The sequence below is a fragment of the Phyllobates terribilis genome, unplaced genomic scaffold, assembly GCF_046119375.1.
Source record: "Phyllobates terribilis strain yellow unplaced genomic scaffold, ASM4611937v1 Scaffold_11__3_contigs__length_659146591, whole genome shotgun sequence".
NCBI lineage: Eukaryota > Metazoa > Chordata > Amphibia > Anura > Dendrobatidae > Phyllobates > Phyllobates terribilis.
The window spans coordinates 418,924,625-418,946,592 of record NW_027362771.1 but is presented as its reverse complement, the minus strand read 5'-3'; positions in this window follow the sequence as shown (position 1 = coordinate 418,946,592).

Genomic DNA, 21,968 nt, shown 5'->3' with positions numbered 1-21,968 from the left:
GAGGAGTATGCGGTCGAGACTCACGGCTACTAAGAGTTGACCGTGTGGAAGACAGACCGGAGGTGGTGGTGCCCAGGTAACTGGAAGTATTGTCTGCTATCCAATTAATAACCTGTTCACACTGATCAGTTCTCAATACTGGTGTTGTTCTGTGCTTCCCTAGTAATTCGGTCAAGAAGTGGGAGCGAGAAGATGTGGCTGTTGGTTGTGGCACATTTTCACCTTGGCCACGGCCCCGTCCTCTGCACGAACCATCACCAGAACGTCCACTTCCACGTCCCTTGCCACGCGCCTTGCCCATTGTAAATGAAGTAAAATAGCTTACACTTGCACTATCAATGGAAAAAGGGTAATAAAGAGTAGATTAGAACCGTGGAAGAGGAAAACCACAGTTATTGTTTACTGGGGTATACCACACTTTTTTAAATAGAGATATTTGCGGCTGAACAGTGAGCGACACACTCAAACTGCTTTTTTTTTAGATACCAAAGGCCCAAAACTGGATAGTACAGCGATTTGACCCGTGGAACTGCGAAACCACACTGGGATGTCGGGCCTACACAAGACTATTTTCAACAGATATATTTTTGTGTCACAACAGTCAGGAGACACTACTGTTTTTCTTTACGGAAAATACTACCAAAACCTGAATAATAGAGATTTTTTACCGTGGGATGGCAAAACCACAGTTATTGTTTACTGGGGTATACCACACTTTTTTAAATAGAGATATTTGCGGCTGAACAGTGAGCAACACACTCAAACTGTTTTTTTTAGATACAAATGGCCCAAAAGTGGATAATACAGAGGTTTGAACCGTGAAACTGCAAAGCCACACTTGTATTTCTCGGGCCTACACCAGACTATTTTCAACAGATATATTTGTGTCTGAACAATCAGGAGACACTATTTATTTTTTACGGCAAAAAATGCCAAAAGCAAGATAATAGAGATGTTTTACCGTGGAACAGCAAAACCACAGTTATAATTTATTGGTGCATACCAGACTTTTTTGAATATATATATATTTGCGGCTGAACAGTGAGAGACACACTCAAACTGTTTTTTTTAGATACAAATGGCCCAAAAGTGGATAATACAGAGGTTTGAACCGTGGAACTGCAAAACCATACTTGTATTTCTCGGGCCTACACCAGACTATTTTCAACAGATATATTTGTGTCTGAACAATCAGGAGACACTATTTATTTTTTACGGCAAAAAATGCCAAAAGCAGGATAATAGAGATTTTTTACTGTGGAACAGCAAAACCACAGTTATAATTTACTGGTGTATACCAGGCTTTTTAAAATATATATATATTTGCAGCTGAACAGTGAGCGACACACTCAAACTGTTTTTTTTAGATACAAATGGCCCAAAAGTGGATAATACAGAGGTTTGTACCGTGGAACTGCAAAACCACACTTGTATTTCTCGGGCCTACACCAGACTATTTTCAACAGATATATTTGTGTCTGAAAAATCAGGGAGACACTATTATTTTTTTTTTTACAGCAAAAAATGCAAAAAGCAGGATAATAGAGATTTTTTACTGTGGAACAGCAAAAGCACACTTCTGTCTCTCTGGCCTACACCAGACTATTTTCAACAGATATATTTGTGTCTGAAAAATCAGGGAGACACTATTATTATTTTTATACAGCAAAAAATGCCAAAAACAGGATAATAGAGATGTTTTACCGTGGAACATCAAAACCACAGTAATAATTTACTGGTGTATACCAGACTTTTTAAAATATATATATTTGCGGCTGAACAGTGAGCCACACACTCAAACTGTTTTTTTTAGATACAAATGGCCCATAGAACTGCAAAACCACACTTCTATTTCTCTGGCCTACACCAGACTATTTTCAACAGATATATTTGTGTCTGAAAAATCAGAGGCACACTTTTTTTATTTTGGGGGGGGGGGTACACCAAAAGGTTAATAAGATGGGTATTTGTACATTGTGAAGGAGGAAAAAAAAAAGAGGATTTAGATAAAAAAAAAAGGATTTTTCCTGGCCCACGGGACCTGGAGCTAAGTCCAGCAATTTCAGCAACAGGATCAGCACACAGGATTGTAATGCAGCGTTTGCTGGTATAACCACTGCGTCTCCTATACAGCCTGCCCGCCTGCCTGATATACCTGGGATGGATATTAGTCCTGAGAAGGACTGTTTGTTTGATATGGCAGCCTTTACAGACCCTACACTAACTATTTTGCAGGATATATCTCTCCCTAAATTAGCAGCGCTGTCCCTACACTGTCTGATCCGGAGCGACTGTGTCCAAGATGGCGGCGCCCGATTTTAAATACTCGAGGTGACGCTGTGCGGCCAGCCAATCACTGTAATGCCCACAAACAACATGGCTGCGGCATTACAGTGACTGGCTGGCAATCCCTGCATGTTCATTGGCTCTGTAAAGAGCGCCAAACATGCAGGGCGGAGACCCGAGCTCCCGCCCGAGTAACCTGGAAATGCTCGGTGCTCGCCGAACATCCCGAGTAGCGTGATGCTCGGGCGAGTACCGAGCAGTGTCGAGCATGTTCGCTCAACACTAATCAGGACTTATTATAAGTGAAAGGAGGACTTTATACTAACCAGACAGCAGATGGCGATAGTGTGTAAAGTTATATGCTTGCTGTTATGGTGGGAGAAAAGCTCTCAATTGTTGGTTGTTCTTACTTCCTGTGTTTTCTTTCTTTCCTGAATGTGTTATGTAAGCAGCACACGGACTGTGTGACACTGAATTGTATCTCATGTTTAACCAGTATGAAGTAAATACTTTTTACTCAAGATATCTTGCTGATTGAAGCTCTCGTAAGTACAGTGGTGACTGTAAGAAGATGCACTCTGCGACACTACCGAAGGTTCATAAAAAATTGCAAGATCCTCCTGGACGCCCCATACTGTCTGGAAATGAGAGTCTAACAGAGCCCATCTCTGTTTTTTTGGATTATTATCTTAAACCGATAGTGATGGAACGTCCATCCTATATCAGAGACAGCACTGATGTTTTACAGAGGCTGGATGGGATCCATATGGATTCAAATATGGTATTCACATCGTGTGATGTAGAATCATTATAGACAGGCATAGCACATGAACGTGGCCTCCAGACGGTTAGATTTTACCTTGTAGGAAGAAATTTAGATTTTCATCTGGTAGAATTCCTAATGGAATTGTTGGAATTTGTTCTTTACCATAATTAGTTTGTCTTTAAGGACCGTTTTTATCTACAAAAGAGAGGAGTAGCAATGGGGGCGGCATGTGCCCCCTCATATGCTAACCTCTTTTTGGGGTTCTGGGAACGCGAATATGTCCAGAATTTTGAACATTCATCAGTAGGCTCTGTTGTGTCATGGATGAGGTTTATTGATGACGTGTTGTTCATTTGGCAGGGATCTGAAGAGGAATTAAATGGGTTTCTGGCACATTTGAATAATAACACATTGAACATCAAGTTAACTCATCATATAAATTCACATTCTGTTGAATTTTTGGATTTGAAGATCACTGTGGATATGGTTGGTCAAGTACATACATATATTTTTTGTAGAAAGACAAGCGTTAACGCGCTTTTAAATGCTAAATCAAGTCATCCACATCATGTAATAAGAGTTATCCCTACAGGACAATTTATTCGAGCGCGGCGTATTTGTGACACAGAAGCGACTTTTGAAAAACAAGCAGAAGACCTGACCAAAAGATTTCTGCAACGTGGATACAAGTGGGAAAATATCCAAAAAGTCTGTTATAGACCTAAACATACAAGCAGACAATCTTTATTAAATGCTAAAGAAAGGAAAGATTGAAGGAGTGAAGGAGATTCAGGGGGAGGGGGCGCAGTGAGAGGTGATACAGGGAGACGGGGCTCAGTCAAGGGTGATACAGGGTGAGGGGGAGCACTCAGGGTTGATACAGTGAAACGGGGCTCAGTGAGGGGTGATACAGGGAGAGGGGGCTCACTCAGGGGAGAAAGAAAGGGATGGGGCGCAGTAAGGGGTTATACAGTCAGGGGAGAAACAGGGGGAGGGGGGTCAGTGAGGCGTGATACAGGGAGAGTGGGCTCAATCAGGCGTGACACAGGGGGAGGGTGCACAGTCAGGGATGATACAGGGAGAGGGGGCACAGTCAGGGGTGATACAGGGAGAGGGGGCTCAGTCAGGAGTGCTACAGGGGGAGGAATCGCAGTGTGAGGAGATACAGGGGGAGGGGGCCCAGTGAGAGGTGATACAGGGAGAGGGGGCTCAGTCAAGGGTGATACAGGGGAAGGGGGCACAGTCAGGGGTGATACAGGGAGAGGGGGCACAGTCAGTGGTGATACAGGGAGAGGGGGTGCAATCAGGGGTGATACATGGAGAGGGGGCTCAGTCAGGGTTGATACAGGCAGAGGGGGCTCATTCAGGGGTTATATAGGGAGAGGGGGCTCAGTCAAGTGTGATACATGGAGACGGGGCTCAGTGAGGGGTGATACAGGGGGAGGGGACTCAGTCAGTGGTGATACAGGGAGAAGGGGCTCAGTCAGTGGTGATACAGGGAGAGGGGGCTCAGTCAGGGGTGATACAGGGGGAGGGGGTGCAGTCAGGGGTGGTACAGGGAGAGGGGGCTCCGTTAAGGGTAACACAGAGATAGGGGCACAGTCAGGGTTGATACAGAAAAATGGGGTTCAGTCAGGGGAGAAACAGGGGGAGGGTGCTCAGTCAGGGGTGGTACAGGGGGAGGGGTCGCAGTGGGAGGAGATACAGGGGGAGGGGGCCCAGTGAGAGGTGATACAGGGAGAGGGGGTCAGTCAGTGGTGATACAGGGAGAGGGGGCTCAGCTAGGGGTGATACAGGGAGAGGGGGCTCAGTCAGGGGTGATACAGGGAGAGGGGGCTCAGTCAGGGAAGACAGAAAGTGATGGGGCGCAGTCAGGGGTTATACAGGGGAGGAGTCACAGTCAGGGGAGAAACAGGGAGAGGGGGCTCAGTCAGGCATGACACAGGGGGAGGAGTGCACAGTCAGGGGTGATACAGGGAGAGGGAGCACAGTCAGGGGAGATACAGGGGGAGGGTGCTCAGTCAGGGGAGGTACAGGGGGAGGGTTCGCAGTGAGAGGAGATACAGGAGGAGGGGGCACAGTCAGTGGTGATACAGGGAGAGGGGGCACAGTCAGTGGTGATACAGGGAGAGGGGGCTCAGTGAGGGGTGATACAGGGAGAGGGGGCTCAGTTGGGGGTGATACAGGGAGAGTGGGCTCAGTCAAAGGTGATACAGGGGGAGGGTGCACAGTCAGGGGTGATACAGGGAGAGGGGGCTCAGTGAGGGGTGATACAGGGAGAGGGGGCTCAGTCAAGTGTGATACAGGGTGAGGGGGAGCACTCAGGGGTGATACAGGGAAACAGGGCGCAGTCAGTGGTGATAAAGGGAGAGGGGGCTCAGTGAGGGGTGATACAGGGAAACAGGGCGCAGTCAGTGGTGATATAGGGAGAGGTGGCTTAGTCAGTGGTGATACAGGGAGAGGGGGCTCAGTCAGGGGTGATACAGGGAGAGGGGGCTCAGTCAGGGGAAATAGAGGGTGATGGGGTGCAGTCAGGGGTTATACAGGGGGAGGAGTCACAGTCAGGGGAGAAACAGGGGGGGCTCTCAGTCAGGCGTGATACATGGAGAGGGGGCTCAGTCAGACATGACACAGGGGGAGGGTGCACAGTCAGGGGTGATACAGGGAGAGGGGACACAGTCATGGATGATACAGGGAGAGGGGGCTCAGTCAGGGGACATACAGGGGGAGGGTGCTCAGTCAGGGGTGCTACAGGGGGAGGGGACACAGTGAGAGGAGATACAGGGGGAGGTGATACAGGGAGAGGGTGCTCAGTCAAGGGTGATACAGGGGGAGGGGGCGCAGTCAGGGGTGATACAGGGAGAGGGGGCACAGTCAGTGATGATACAGTGAGAGGGGACTCAGTGATGGGTGATACAGGGAGAGGGGGCTCAGTTGGGGGTGATACAGGGAGAGTGGGCTCAGTCAATGGTGATACAGGGGGAGGGTGCACAGTCAGGGGTGATACATGGAGAGGGGGCTCAGTGAGGGGTTGATACAAGGAGAGGGGCCTCAGTCAGACATGACACAGGGGGAGGGTGCACAATCAGGGGTGATACAGGGAGAGGGGACACAGTCAGGGGTGATACAGGGAGAGGGGGCTCAGTCAGAGGACATACAGGGGGAGGGTGCTCAGTCAGGGGTGTAACAGGGGGAGGGGGCCCAGTGGGAGGTGATACAGGGAGAGGGTGCTCAGTCAAGGGTAATGCAGGGGGAGGGGGCGCAGTCAGGGGTGATACAGTGAGGGGGGGCACAGTCAGTGATGATACAGTGAGAGGGGACTCAGTGATGAGTGATATAGGAAGAGAGGGCTCCGTCAGGGGTGATACAGTGAGAGGAGGCTCAGAGATGGGGCTCAGTGAGGGGTGATACTGGACTGGGAGAGGCGGATCAGTCTGGGGTGATACAGGAAGAGGGGGCGCAGTCTGGAGTGATACAGGGAGACGGGGCTCAGTGGGGGGTGATACAGGGAGAGCGGGCTCAGTGAGGGGTGATACAGGAAGAGGGGGCTCAGTGAGGGGTGATACAGGGGGAGGGGGCTCAGGCAGTAGTGATACAAGGAAAGGGGCTCAGTCAGTGGTGATACAGGGAGAGGGGTTGCAGTCAGGAATGATACAGTGAGAAGGGGCTCAGTCAGGGGTGATACAGAGAGAGGGGAGCAGTCAGGGGAGATACAGGGGGAGGGGGCTTAGTCAGGGGTGGTACAGGGGGAGGGGTCGCAGTGATAGGAGATAAAGTTGGAGGAGGCTCATTGAGAGGTGATACAGGGAGAGGGGGCTCAGTCAAGGGTGATACAGGGGGAGGGGGCGCAGTCAGGGGTGATGCAGGGAGAGGGGGCACAGTCAGAGTTGATACAGGGAGAGGAGGCTCAGTGAGGGGTGATACAGGGAAAGAGGGCTCAGTGAGGGGTGATACAGGTAGAGGGGGCTCAGTCAGTGATGATACAGGAAGAGGGGGCTCAGTCAGGGGTTATACAGGTGGAGGGGGTGCAGTCAAGGGTGATACAGGAAGAGGGGGCTCAGGCAGGGGTGATACAGAGAGAGGGGCGCAGTCAGGGGTGATACAGTGAGAGGGGGCGGGGACTCAGTCAGGGGTGGTACAGGGGGAGGAGTTGCAGTGAGAGGAGATACAGGGGGAGGGAGCTCAATGAGAGGTGATACAGGGGGAGGGGGTGCAGTCAGTGGTGATACAGGGAGAAGGTGCTCAGTGGAGATTGAGGGGGATGGGTCGCAGTCAGCGGTTATACAGGGGGAAGGGTCGCAGTCAGGAGTGATACAGGGAGAGGGGCTCAGTCAGCGGTGATGCAGAGAGAGGGGGAGCACTCAGTGGTGATACAGGGAGAGGGGACTCAGTGAGGTGTGATACAGGGAGAGGGGGCTCAGTCAGTGGTGATACAGGGAGAGGGGGCTCAGTCAGGGGTGATACAGGGAGAGGGGACTCAGTCAGGGGAGACACAGGGGGAGGGGGCTCAGTCACGAGTGATACAGGGGGAGGGAGCTCAGTCAGGGGTGATACAGAGAGAGGGGAGCTGTCAGGGGTGATACAGGGAGAGGGGGCTCAGTCAGGGGAGATACAGAGGGAGGGGGCTCAGTCACAAGTGATACAGGAGGAGGGAGCTCAGTCAGGGGTGATACAGGGAAAAGGGGTGCAGTCAGGGGAGAAACGGGGGGGAAGGGGCTTAGTGAGGTGTGATACAGGGAGAAGGGGCTCAGTCAGGCGTGATGCAGGGGGAGGGGGCGCAGTCAGGGGTGATACAGGGAGAGGGGGCGCAGTCATTGGTGACACAGGGAGAAGGGGCCCAATCAGGGGTGATACAGGGAGAGGGGGCACAGTCAGGGGTGATACAGGGAGAGGGTGCTCAGTCAGGGGTGATACTGGGAGAGGGGTCTCAGTTGAGAGATACAGGGGGATGCGGCACAGTCAGGGGTTATACAGGAGGAGGGGGCGCAGTCAGGGGAGAAACAGGGGGAGGGGGCTTAGTGAGGCATGATACAGGGAGAGGGGGCTCAGTCGGGGGTGATACAGGGGGAGGGGGCACAGTCGGGGGTGATAGACCAAGAAGGTTGCACAGTCAGCGGTGATACAGGGAGAGGGGGATCAGTCAGGCGGTATATAGTGTGAGAGGGCGCAGTCAAAGTTGATAAAGAGAGAGGGGGATCAGTCAGTTAGGGGTGATAAGAGGGATGATGGAATATGGCCCTCATTCATCCCTAAGTAACTTAGCCCCCTCCCCCTCTATCACTCCTGACTAAAGGCCCCGTATTGCACTTACTGTTAGGCTGGCAGGGGGACTTCCTTCAATCATTGCAGCTGTATCAGGGAGTCGTCTATCTCCCTCTGCTGCTGACACTGTGGGGTAGGGGACCGGACACTTTGTGAATCACAGGCTGTGCTGTTCAGCCAGGGAGGACACACACAAAGCTAACACTTTGTGTGTGCCCTCCTTATCCAGAGCTGCACCGCTCTCCCCGCTTGTTCAACGCAGGTAACAGCAGTGACATAAGAAGCTGTCAGGGTGCAACAGCGCTCTGTTACTTTAAGCTAGTGCGCAGCAGTCTGCAGCAGGAGAGCGTGGCTTCAGTGTTCAGTGATACGCACGTTGTGCTCTCCAGCCTGGGTTGTGTAACTCTGGAAAGAGCTGCGAGGAGTATTGACATCCTGCTGGCGGCTCCTCCCAGAGTAACCCGTGAGAGCACAACGCACATCACTGACCACTGAAGACACGATCCCCTGCTGCAGACTACGGCTCACTAGTTGTAAGTAACAGAGCGCTGTTATGCTCTGATAGCTTCTTATGTCACTGCTCCTTCCAGTTAGACAACATGGGAGAGCGGTCAGTACGCGTATCGCTGGCACATGTGACGTATGTTCACTGTGCCAGCAGATGTCAGTGCCTGGGCCCACCGGAGGATCATCCAGTCTCCCGGTGGGCCAGTCCGACCCTGCTTGTAACTATTTAACATGTGATTAGTGTCACGGGGTCCTTCTCTAGTATCACACAATCAACAGAGCAAGAGTATAGTGAACAATCCCAAGACCTTTATTATAGGCAAAACCAAAAGGTCCATAAATAATCCACCACACAGAGGATAATATAGTCCAGAAATACAAATGCCGTCCAGTAATGAGACAAATGTCCCGGGAGATGAGAGTCCAACAATCCAGCAGACAGAGGATAAAATAGTCCATATGCTTCTCCGTATATATTCCTCTGGCAGTATTTCCAAAGTCATCCAGGTTTCTCCCATTCTCTCTGACATGCTGTCCTCACGGCATTGTCCCACACAGTATCTCACTCTCTTGTCTCTCCTGGCTGATATTTTAAAAGTCCCTCTCCTCATTCACAGGTCAGGGGGGAAGGTCGCAGGAGCTCAATGTTTGAGCCTTTTATCAATTTGCATTGTGCGCAGGGGTGGATTAAGAGTAGCAAGGGTCCCGGGCAGTTTAGAAGGTGCGGGCCCCTCCCGCCACACACACACCTGATGTATCACGTGACATGTCACATGATCCCCTGTGATAGATCATGTGATAGTTCATGTGAAATTAATTTAGCACAATATTAATATATTAATTATAATAATATTTTACATTAATTGTATGACTTAATATTGAGCACAATTAAGTATGCTGACATCCCCTATATACAGTATGAGACCCTACACATAATATGAGCTGCCACAATCCTCCTATACACAGCAGGAGGAGCACGTAGCCATCTATACACAGCGGGAGGCCGCACATAGCCATCTATACACAGCGGGAGGCCGCACGTAGTCCTTCTATACACAGCGGGAGGCCACACGTAGCCATATATACACAGCGGGAGGCCGCACGTAGCCATCTATACACAGCTGGAGGCCGTACGTAGCCATCTATACACAGCGGGAGGCCGCACGTAGCCATCTATACACAGCGGGAGGCCACATGTAGGCATCTATAAACTGCGGGAGGCCGCACATAGCCATCTATACACAGCGGGAGGCCGCACGTAGCCATCTATACACAGCGGGAGGCCGCACGTAGCCATCTATACACAGCGGGAGGCCGCACGTAGCCATCTAAATACAGCATGAGGTCGCACGTAGCCATCTATACACAGCAGGAGGCCGCACGGTGCCATCTATACACAGCTGGAGGCCGCCCGTAGCCATCTATACACAGCAGGGGACCGTACGGCACCATCTATACACAGCAGGAGGCCGCACGGTGCCATCTGTACACAGCAGAAGGCCACACATAGCCATCTATACACAGCGGGATGCCGCACGTAGCCATCTATAAACAGCAAGAGGCCGCACGTAGCCATCTATACACAGCAGGAGGCCGCACGGTGCCATCTATACACAGCAGGAGGCCGCACGTAGCCATCTATACACAGCGGGAGGCCGCACGGCGCCCCCCAGATACAGCGGGAGGCCGCACGTAGCCATCTATACACAGCGGGAGGCCACATGGCGCCCCCCAGATACAGCGGGGGGCCGCATGGCGCCCCCCCAGCAGAGGCAGCGGGAGGCCGCATGCAGTCACGCACACACACAAACATATACAGACATATACAGTACAGACCAAAAGTTTGGACACACCTTCTCATTTAAAGATTTTTCTGTATTTTCATGACTATGAAAATTGTACATTCACACTGAGGGCATCAAAACTATGAATTGACACATGTGGAATTATATACTTAACAAAAAAGTGTGAAACAACTGAAAATATGTCTTATATTCTAGGTTCTTCAAAGTAGCCACCTTTTGCTTTGATGACTGCTTTGCACACTCTTGGCATTCTCTTGATGAGCTTCAAGAGGTAGTCACCGGAAACGGTCTTACAACAATCTTGAAGGAGTTTCCAGAGATGCTTAGCACTTGTTGACCCTTTCGCCTTCACTCTGCGGTCCATCTCACCCCAAACCATCTCGATTGGGTTCAGGTCTGGTGACTATGGAGGCCAGATCTTCTGGCGTAGCACCCCATCACTCTACTTCTTGGTCAAATAGCCCTTACACAGCCTGGAGGTGTGTTTGGGGTCATTGTCCTGTTGAAAAATAAATGATGGTTCAACTAAACGCAAACCGGATGGAATAGCATGCCGCTGCAAGATGCTGTGGTAGCCATGCTGGTTCAGTATGCCTTCAATTTTGAATAAATCCCCAACAGTGTCACCAGCAAAGCACCCCCACACCATCACACCTCCTCCTCCATGCTTCACGGTGGGAACCAGGCATGTAGAGTCCATCCGTTCACCTTTTCTACATCGCACAAAGAACTCAAATTTGGACTCATCAGACCAAAACACAGATTTCCACTGGTCTAATGTCCATTCCTTGTGTTCTTTAGCCCATACAAGTCTCTTCTGCTTGTTGCCGGTCCTTAGCAGTGGTTTCCTAGCAGCTATTTTACCATGAAGGCCTGCTGCACAAAGTCTCCTCTTGACAGTTGTTGTAGAGATGTGTCTGCTGCTAGAACTCTGTGTGGCATTGACCTGGTCTCTAATCGGAGCTGCTGTTAACCTGCGATTTCTGAGGCTGGTGACTCGGATAAACTTATCCTCAGAAGCAGAGGTGACTCTTGGTCTTCCTTTCCTGAGGCGGTCCTCATGTGAGCCAGTTTCTTTGTAGCGCTTGATGGTTTTTGCAACTGCACTTGGGGACACTTTCAAAGTTTGCCCAATTTTTTGGACTGACTGACCTTAATTTCTTAAAGTAATGATGGCCACTCGTTTTTCTTTACTTAGCTGCTTTTTTCTTGCCATAATACAAATTCTAACAGTCTATTCAGTAGGACTATCAGCTGTGTATCCACCTGACTTCTGCACAACACAACTGATGGTCCCAACCCCATTTATAAGGCAAGAAATCCAACTTATTAAACCTGACAGGGCACACCTGTGAAGAGAAAACCATTTCCGGTGACTACCTCTTGAAGCTCATCAAGAGAATGCCAAGAGTGTGCAAAGCAGTCATCAAAGCAAAAGGTGGCTACTTTGAAGAACCTAGAATATAAGACATATTTTCAGTTGTTTCACACTTTTTTGTTAAGTATATAATTCGACATGTGTTAATTCATAGTTTTGATGCCTTCAGTGTGAATGTACAATTTTCAAAGTCATGAAAATACAGAAAAATCTTTAAATGCGAAGGTGTGTCCAAACTTTTGGTCTGTACTGTACATACACGCATAAACACATTTGAAACACAAAAATTCATATAAACAGACATCACACAATGATATCTGCCTGCACACACACACTCACTCAATCACACACTCAATTACACACACACTCACTCACTCACCATCCTCCGGCTCGGCTTCAGTCGTCCAGCTCCTCTCCGATGCAGCAGTACAGGGCGCACACTGCGTGACGTCATGCTAGCAGACACGGCCGCGCACAGGGTAGTGTCTCCTAGCTGTGAAACGGCCGGGCCAGCACACAGGGAAGTTAACAGGTGCAGTGCTGGCCCGGCCAAAGAAGAAGCAGCGACCGTGCGCAGCTGCTGGGGGAGCGGTCCGGGCCCCCCCGTCTCTGCCTGCTGGTATGTGCCGCATTGGCGCCCACATATCATAATGAGGGCAATCTGGCCACGGGCCCCCCGGAGCCCCGGGTCCCGGGCAGTAGCCCAGATTGCCCTCATTATAATCCGCATATGATTGTGCGTCTTCCATTGCTTTACAAAATTAACAAGCTGGTTCAATAAGTCATTAGCATACTAGCAAACAGCATTATTCCCTGACCCTGTGCAAAGATAACAGTACAATAAACTGTGGGAGCTGATATCAGATGATAATTAACAATTATTCATCAATTAACAAATATCAACTCATCCTACAAGTCAACATTAGAGGGAAAGCACAGGGGGACACAGAGCAACAAGAGAACACTATGAAAATCAGTAAAATATAAATATACACAAAATGATACCCACATACTATATCACACCATCACAATTAGTTATGCAAATGCTTGTCATATCACTGCATTGTTACTGTTTTGCTCCTGAAAATCTAAATTGACATTTTTATTATTTTGTTAGTATTTTGTAAATCCACATTTGGCTTTCAACACTGTCTGAATCCTTCTGGGCATGCTTTCGATTAGATTCAAGCATGTCTCGACTGAAATCTGATCCTAGATCTTTTCTATACGTTCCCAAAGTTGGGGCATACTGGTCGACTCACTTGGGTATATATACAGCTTTTACTTCAACTTTACCCACAAGTGTTTGATTAGGTTGAGGTCTGGGGACTGTGGGGGCCAATGCAGCACCTCTACTTCATTGTCATTTAACCATTTCTTCACCAATCTCGACGCATGCTTTGGTTGTTGTCCTGCTGCAACAGTATGTCGTCCTTTTCATACCCATAGTACTCAAGTGTGTGAAGTAACTCATCTTGTAGTATACTCACATATAGCTCAGCACTGAGACCACCATCCATCCTGGTCAAGTATCCAACACCTTTGGCTGTGAAATAACCCTATATTATCAGGCTTCCTCCACCGTACTTGACAGTTCCTTCAATTTCTTGATCCGTTAGCCTCTTTTTCCCTTGCTTCTTCCAGACCCATTTGCACCCATCAGAACCTAGTCTATTGACTTTAGTCTCATCACTCCAAATCACCTGTTTCCAATCTACTACTGTCCACTTTTCAAACTTTTTTGCAAACTCGAGCCAACGCTTTTTATGATGATATTGAAGTTGAGACTTCACCTTTTTTCTGGCCACCATTCCAGACTTGTGTAACATGCGTCACATCTCACTGTGCTTGCATGGATGTCTGTGATCTCAGTATAATGAAGCATACGAGTCACCATCACTGCCGTGTTTGTTGCAGCAGAACTGGTAGACCATGTGATGAACCGACTTGTTGACTCCGATATTTTGCCTAGATGTCCATCTCTTGGCTTTTAAATGTTTATATGGACTTTATTTTGTACTCTGCCAACTGTCATGGCACTCACATGATGCAGTTTGGCAATTTTCTTGACCAAGAGAACGCTATCGATGATATTGTTTCTTGGGAAATCTTCTTCATGACTGCTCCTCGATTCAAACCAGTGACCTTTCGCTTGGGATCAACCTAATAACACACTGAACTATTAGAGAATGTGAGAACAGATTGTATTTTGTATTTGTATTTTTTCCACCACCAGGAGCAAAACAGTAACAGTGACATGACAAGAACCTGCATAAATAACTAATCATATGCTAAATAGTGATGAGCGAACGTGCTCGCCACTATTCGGTCCTCCCCGAGCATCACTGTGCTCGACAAGCTTGGCGAGAATTTCCGGGTTGCTTGGGTGGGAACTCGGGTCCCCGCCCTGCATGTTTGATGCTTTTTAGAGAGCCAAATGAACATGCAGGGATTGCTTGCCATGTACTGTAATGCCATAGCCACGTTGGTTGTGGGCATTACAGTGATTGACTGGCCGCATAGCGTCATCGGGTCTATATAAGACCTGGTGCCTCTCTGTTCGTCACAGTCTATCTCGGAAACAGGCCGAGTAGGGAGAGCTGCTGCTGAGTCAGGGAAAGATTTGCTTGTTTATAGTTAGTATAGGTATTCCACAGCATATCTATATATCCATCTGAACTATCAGTCCTTCTGAGGACTAATCCAGTTGCATATATTCACTGGTGACTGGTGATAGCAGGAGTTAGGTAGGCAGGCAGGGTTTGTGGCAGACTGCAGTGCATATAGAACAAGGGGTTCCATTGCACGTTCTGTCTGCTGCTGCTGTTGTTAAAGATATTACATAGTTACATAGTTATATAGTTTATAAGGCCGAAAAAAGACAAGCATCCATCCAGTTCAGCCTATTTCTTGTGCACTGCAGCTATTCCGCAGCGTTGATCCAGGGGAAGGCAAAAAAAAAAACATGCGGTATAGGCCAATTTACATCATTGAGGAAAAATTCACTTCCCAACTCCAATCTGACAGTCAGATTAAATCCCTGGATTAATTAACTATCACTAAGCAAAAGATGTAATTTTATTGTTCTCAAGAAAGGCGTCCAGGCCTCTCTTGAACTCATTAAGTGAATTGGACATCACCACTTCCTCTCCCAGAGAGTTCCAGAGTCTCACGGCTCTGAGCGTAAAGAATCACTTTCTATGCTGGTGCAGGAACCTCCTTTCCTCCAGACGCATAGTGTGCGCCCTCGTCTTTGTCACCAACCTTGGTATAAACAGGTCATGGGAGAGATCTCTGTACTGCCCCCTGATGTATTTATACATGTTTATGAGGTCTCCCCTAAGCCTTCTCTTTTCCAACGTAAATAGGCCTAATTTTGACAACCTCTCTGGGTATTCTAGTCCCTCCATTCCCTTTATTACCTTAGTCGCCCTCCTTTGTACCCTCTCTAGCTCCAATATGTCTTTCCTGAGCACCGGAGCCCAGAACTGTGCACAATATTCTAAGTGCGGCCTTACCAGCACTTTATACAGAGGAAGAACAATGTTCTCATCATATGCCCCTATTCCTCTTCAGATGCATGCCATGAGTCTATTTGACTTCGCAGCTGCTGCCTGACACTGGGCACTCCAATTTAATTTGCTGTTAACCAAGACGCCCAGGTCCTTCTCCATGTCAGATTTCCCCAACGGGTTCCCATTTAATATGTATGGGTGACTGCTGTTTTTCTTTCCCATGTGCATGACCTTACATTTATCGGCATTGAACCCCATTTGCCATTTTTTGGCCCAACTCCCCAATTTATCTAAATCCTCCTGTAGCTGTGCCCTATCCTCATCTGTATTAACTACTTTACAAAGTTTAGTATCATCTGCAAATATTGCTATTTTACTATGCAACCCTTCCACTAGATCATTAATAAATATATTTGTTATGTTCTGCTACCAGAGCTAAGGAAAGAGAGGAGATCTGTCCCTACGATAGAACTCAGCTTAATCCCTACGATGTAACAGGGAACCTGATCCTGCGATCAGACCTGCTAAAGTCCTAAGCTAGTCTGTACGGAGACCTATAGATGTGGGGAAGGAATCCCTACAAGTACTAAGGACTGGGAGGAATATGGGACACCTCCTAACAGAAATAGTAGCAGACAGACGAACAAACAAAATATATAGAACATAGAGGTCAGTAGACCAAGCAAACTAACAGAGCAAGACACAGAGCACAGGCTAGCCAGAAAGTAGATATACAATGAAGTCCAGCAAAGCCAGAATGGCGGAGCAGGATTAAATAGGCCAACAAGGTCATGTGACCAGCAAAGGAAAAAAAACCTAAGAGCAAGGTTCTAACAGTACCCCCCCTTCTAAGAGGATCCTCCGGATCCCCTAGGACCAGGCTTATCAGGAAATCTCCTGTGAAACGCTCTGATAAGTCTGGACGCGGAAACATCATCCGACCTCACCCAAGAGTTATCCTCGGGACCGAAACCTTTCCAGGCCACAAGATACTGCAAACTACCTCTATACCGTCTAGAGTTAAGGATGCGAGAAATTTCATATTCCCCGTCCTCCACCACCGGAGGAACAGAGGCAGAGGCGTCACAATCCGATACAACAGCTTTTTTCAACAGAGAGACATAAAATACCGGATTAATTCTCCAGGAGGTAGGAACCTCCAACCTAACAGCAGATTGGTTGACAACCTGAAGCACCTTAAAGGGCCCTACAAACTTGGGACCCAATTTCTTTGAAGGAATCCTCAACCGCAGATTCCTAGAGGACAACCAAACCATGTCACCAACAGCGAACAAAACCTCCTGTCGTTTCCTATCAAAGTAGTCTTTAGATTTTCTGTTGGCCTCCTGAAGATTACCACGCACATCCGTCCAAACTCTCTCCAAATCACCGGAAAAATTCTCCTCCTCAGGCACGGCAGATCCCAACTTGGAGAACGACCCAAACGACGGATGTCTCCCAGAACAACAAAAAAAAGGCGAACAACCAGCAGAAGAAGATGTATGATTGTTCAGAGCAAATTCAGCAAGTGGCAGAAACTCAGACCACCCCTCTTGATTGTCTGCCACAAAACAACGCAAGAACTGCTCAACATCCTGATTTTTCCTTTCTGTCTGGCCATTAGATTCAGGATGATATCCGGACGAGAACGACAAATGAACTCCCAACCTATCACAAAAGGCACGCCAAAAACGAGCCACGAACTGAGGACCCCTATCAGAAACAATGTCAGTAGGAACGCCATGAAGTCTGACAATTTCCTTGACAAAGGCCTTAGCGAGAGTTTTAGCGCAGGGCAGTTTGACGAAAGGAACCAAGTGACACATCTTGCTAAAACGGTCCACGACCACCCAGATGACAGTAAAACCCTCAGAGGGGGAAGGTCAGTTATAAAGTCCATAGCCAAATGTGTCCAAGGAGCACTGGGAACCTCCAAAGGACAAAGCAACCCCGCAGCAGGAGTATGTGAGGACTTAGATCTAGCACATATAGTACATTGACGCACCCACTTAATGACTTCCTTCTGCCATCCAGGCCACCAAAAACTGCGACCCACCAGTCTCTTGGTCTCAGAAATTCCGGGATGACCTGCCAACCGAGATTCGTGACACTCAACAAACAAATCTCTCCTAAAGGTCCCAGGCACAAACAACCTCCCATGAGGAGTGTTAGAAGGGACATTCTCCTGTGCTTTAAGAATCTCATTTTCCAAAACGGAGTCCAAAGCAGCTATCACAACACCTTCTTGTAAAATGTTCTCCTCTTTCTCAGCAACGACTATGGGAGAAAAACTGCGAGACAAGGCATCCGCCTTAACATTCTTAGTACCAGGGATGTAAGTAACGGAGAAATTAAACCGCGAGAAAAACAGTGCCCACCTAGCCTGACGGGCATTCAGGCGCTTGGCAGCATCAAGATATATCAGATTTTTATGATCCGTAAGAACCTGAACGGGAAATTCCGCACCTTCCAAGAAGTGGCGCCAGTGTTCAAATGCGAGTTTAATAGCCAATAATTCCCGATTACCAATATCGTAATTCAGTTCAGTCTCCGAAAAATTTTTTGAAAAAAAGGCACAGGGATGTAATCCATCCCCGTTATCCTGAGACAATACTGCGCCAACCCCCACAGAGGAAGCATCAACCTCAACCAAAAACGGCCTAGTAACATCAGGCTGCATAAGGATGGGAGCAGAGGTGAACCTCTCCTTGAGATACACAAAAGCTTCAATGGCCTCAGAAGACCACTGAACCGCATCAGCACCTTTCCTGGTGAGATCAGTCAGAGGTTTGACAATACTAGAAAAATTTTTTATGAATTTTCTATAGTAATTGGCGAAACCCAAAAACCTCTGTATCGATTTCAAACCAATAGGCCTAGGCCATTCCTGCACAGCCTGAACCTTAACCGGATCCATCTCAAAACCTTTGCTGGAGATAATGTAGCCCAAAAAACTAATTCTCTGTACAGCGAACTCACATTTCTCCAGCTTAGCAAAAAGCGAATTGTCCATTAATAACTGTAATACCTCACGCACGCTCCGCCAATGAGACTCCAGATCCGGCGAATAAATCAAAATGTCATCCAAATACACAACCACATTTTTACCAATCAAAGGTCTAAGGATGTCATTAATCAGATTCTGAAAAAATGCAGGAGCATTAGTAAGACCAAAAGGCATAACCAGATTCTCAAAATGACCCACAGGAGTGTTAAAAGCAGTCTTCCATTCGTCACCCTCCTTCATGCGCAACAGATTGTATGCCCCCTTAAGGTCAATTTTAGAGAACCACTTGGCCCCCATTAACTGGTTAAACAGATCAGGAATCAATGGCAGTGGGTAAGGATTGCGTACAGTAATTTTGTTAATCTCACGAAAATCCAGACAAGGACGTAAACCGCCGTCCTTTTTTTTTTACAAAAAAAAATCCAACCGCCACAGGAGACTTAGAGGGCCTAATGTGACCGGCGGCCAAACTTGTCTGTATGTATTCCTCCAAAGCCTTCCTCTCAGGAATAGTAAGGTTAAATAAACGACTTTTAGGAAGAGTCGCTCCAGGGACAAATTCAATAGAACAATCATAGTCTCTATGGGGAGGCAAAACCTGCGATTCCTTCTCAGAAAAAACTCTCCAAAAATCCTGAATAGGAACAGGCAATTCTCCCCTATCCAAAGCTGCAATACGCCCATTACAACACTTGTCATAACATTTATGGCTCCAGGATTTAATTTCACTGGTAGACCAATCCAGTACAGGATTGTGAAATTTTAACCAGGGCAATCCCAATATTACTGGAGAAGGCAAGTTATTCAACACTACCAAATCCAATTTCTCATGGTGAACACCATTAATAGTGAGAGGAAATTCACAGACCTTGAGAGTAATATTCTTCAAAGGGGAACCATCCACAGAAACCACAGCAATGGGGGATGATAAAGGTTCAGGTTTTAAATTGAGTCTTTCCACGAATCCCCCATCAATAACATTCAGAGTAGACCCACAATCGACAAACACCCGAAATTCCATTAATTTTTCCTGAGCAATCGTGGAAGCAGCTAAAAATACACCCTTGGAATTTAAACAGGCAATACGGGCATGACTGACCATTTTTTTTTCTTTCTTCAAACGAAGCTCACAGCCTTTAATCAAATGACCAGATTTTCCGCAATAGAAACACAAGCCTTCAAAAAATCGACGGTCTTTTTCTTGAGAGCGAGGTGCCACCGATCCAATCTCCATCGGTTCACCACTGTTAGTACACACATTCTCATAACCAGAAACTGACATAGCAGAGGATTTGCTCTCATTAACCCTTGCACGCAGTCTTCTATCCACCCGTATAGCTAATTGCATAGCCTGTTGCAAATCTTCAGGTGTAGGATAAGCAATTAGCAGGTCTTTAACCCTTTCACTGAGCCCAGCAAGAAATAGACTTTTCAGAGCAGAATCGTTCCACCCTGTTTGAGTAGACCAACGACGGAAATGAGTACAATATTTTTCCACATTACCTGATCCTTGTTTTAAACGTTTCAACTCAGTCTCAGCTGATGCGACACGGTCAGGATCATCATATAATAGTCCCAAAGCAGAAAAAAAACTATCCACTGATCTGAAGCATGTATCACTAGGTTGCAAAGAAAAGGCCCACTCCTGAGGCTTTTTGCGCAAAAGTGACATTATGAACCCTACGCGCTGGGATTCATCCCCAGAGGACTTAGGTCTCAAACGAAAATACAATAAGCAAGCATTTTTGAATGAAAAAAATTCTCGGTGTTCACCAAAAAATAAATCCGGCAAACATACCTTAGGCTCCAAGAAATGTGCTCCAGGACAGTTACTCACGTGCTGACGGAGCTCGGCCACCTCCAGAGAGAGTCCCTGCAGGCGATGAACCAAATCCTGAACCGACACCATGATGGAACAGAAAAATCTTTCCTTAGAGAATTTGCTGGCTGGACTTACTGTTATGTTCTGCTACCAGAGCTAAGGAAAGAGAGGAGATCTGTCCCTACGATAGAACTCAGCTTAATCCCTATGATGTAACAGGGAACCTGATCCTGCGATCAGACCTGCTAAAGTCCTAAGCTAGTCTGTACGGAGACCTATAGATGTGGGGAAGGAATCCCTACAAGTACTAAGGACTGGGAGGAATATGGGACACCTCCTAACAGAAATAGTAGCAGACAGACGAACAAACAAAATATATAGAACATAGAGGTCAGTAGACCAAGCAAACTAACAGAGCAAGACACAGAGCACAGGCTAGCCAGAAAGTAGATATACAATGAAGTCCAGCAAAGCCAGAAGGGCGGAGCAGGATTAAATAGGCCAACAAGGTCATGTGACCAGCAAAGGAAAAAAAACCTAAGAGCAAGGTTCTAACAATATTAAATAATATAGGGCCCAAGACAGACCCTTGAGGCACCCCGCTAGTAACCCTGACACACCCTGAGCTTACTCCATTGATAACCACCCTCTGCTTTCTATCACTCAGCCAGCTATTTACCCACTTGCACACATTATCCCCCAGACCAAGCATTCTCATTTTATTTGTAGACATAGCTCCAGATAACAGGGGCCAGGGCTAATTTTTTTTTCATCTTAATCCTGCTTATTTGCTTAAAAAGCAAGGCAGGCATTGTATGTGGCAGACTGCAGTGCATACTGCACAAGAGGGACAATTGCACGTTTTGACTGATCCTGCTATTACAGATATTTGTAGACATAGCCCCTGATATCAGGGGCCAGGGCAATTTTTTTTTTATCTTAATCCTGATTATTTGCTTAAAAAGCAATCCAGAGTACACCACTTTTCTGCTCCATTTGCTTGTTAGCACTGCAGAATACAGCCAGATCTTTTCCATATTACAGCGATAAAAATCCAGAAATTTGAACTAAACGTGGAAAATACTGGCATCCATTTCCATTTTGTTGCAGTGTGTCGGTGAAGCTATTCACACGAGGTCGCTGTGAAGAATAGTATTAGTAAACTACAGGCTCGCTTTTTAAAACCATGGTTCTCCATCAGACGTATCACATATAACTGCGTTCCAAAGTCAGCCATTTCTAACTTCCATTTCCATTTTGTTGCAGTGTGTCAGTGAAGCTATTCACACGAGGTCGCTGTGAAGAATCGTTTTAGTAAACTACAGGTCCGCTATTGAAAACCGTAGTTCTCCGTCAGACGTATCACATATAACTGGGCTCCAAAATCAGCCATTTCTGGCTTCCATTTCCATTTTGTAGCAGTGTGTCGGTGAAGCTATTCACATGAGGTCGTTGTGAAGAATACCATTAGTATTCTACAGGCCCGTTTTTAAAAACCGTGGTTCTCCGTCAGAAGTATCACATATAATTGCGGTTCAAATCCAGCCATTTGTGGTGAACGTGGAAAATATTGTCCTCCATTTAAAATGGGCAAGGTGCGTGGCAAGGGACAGGGAAGTG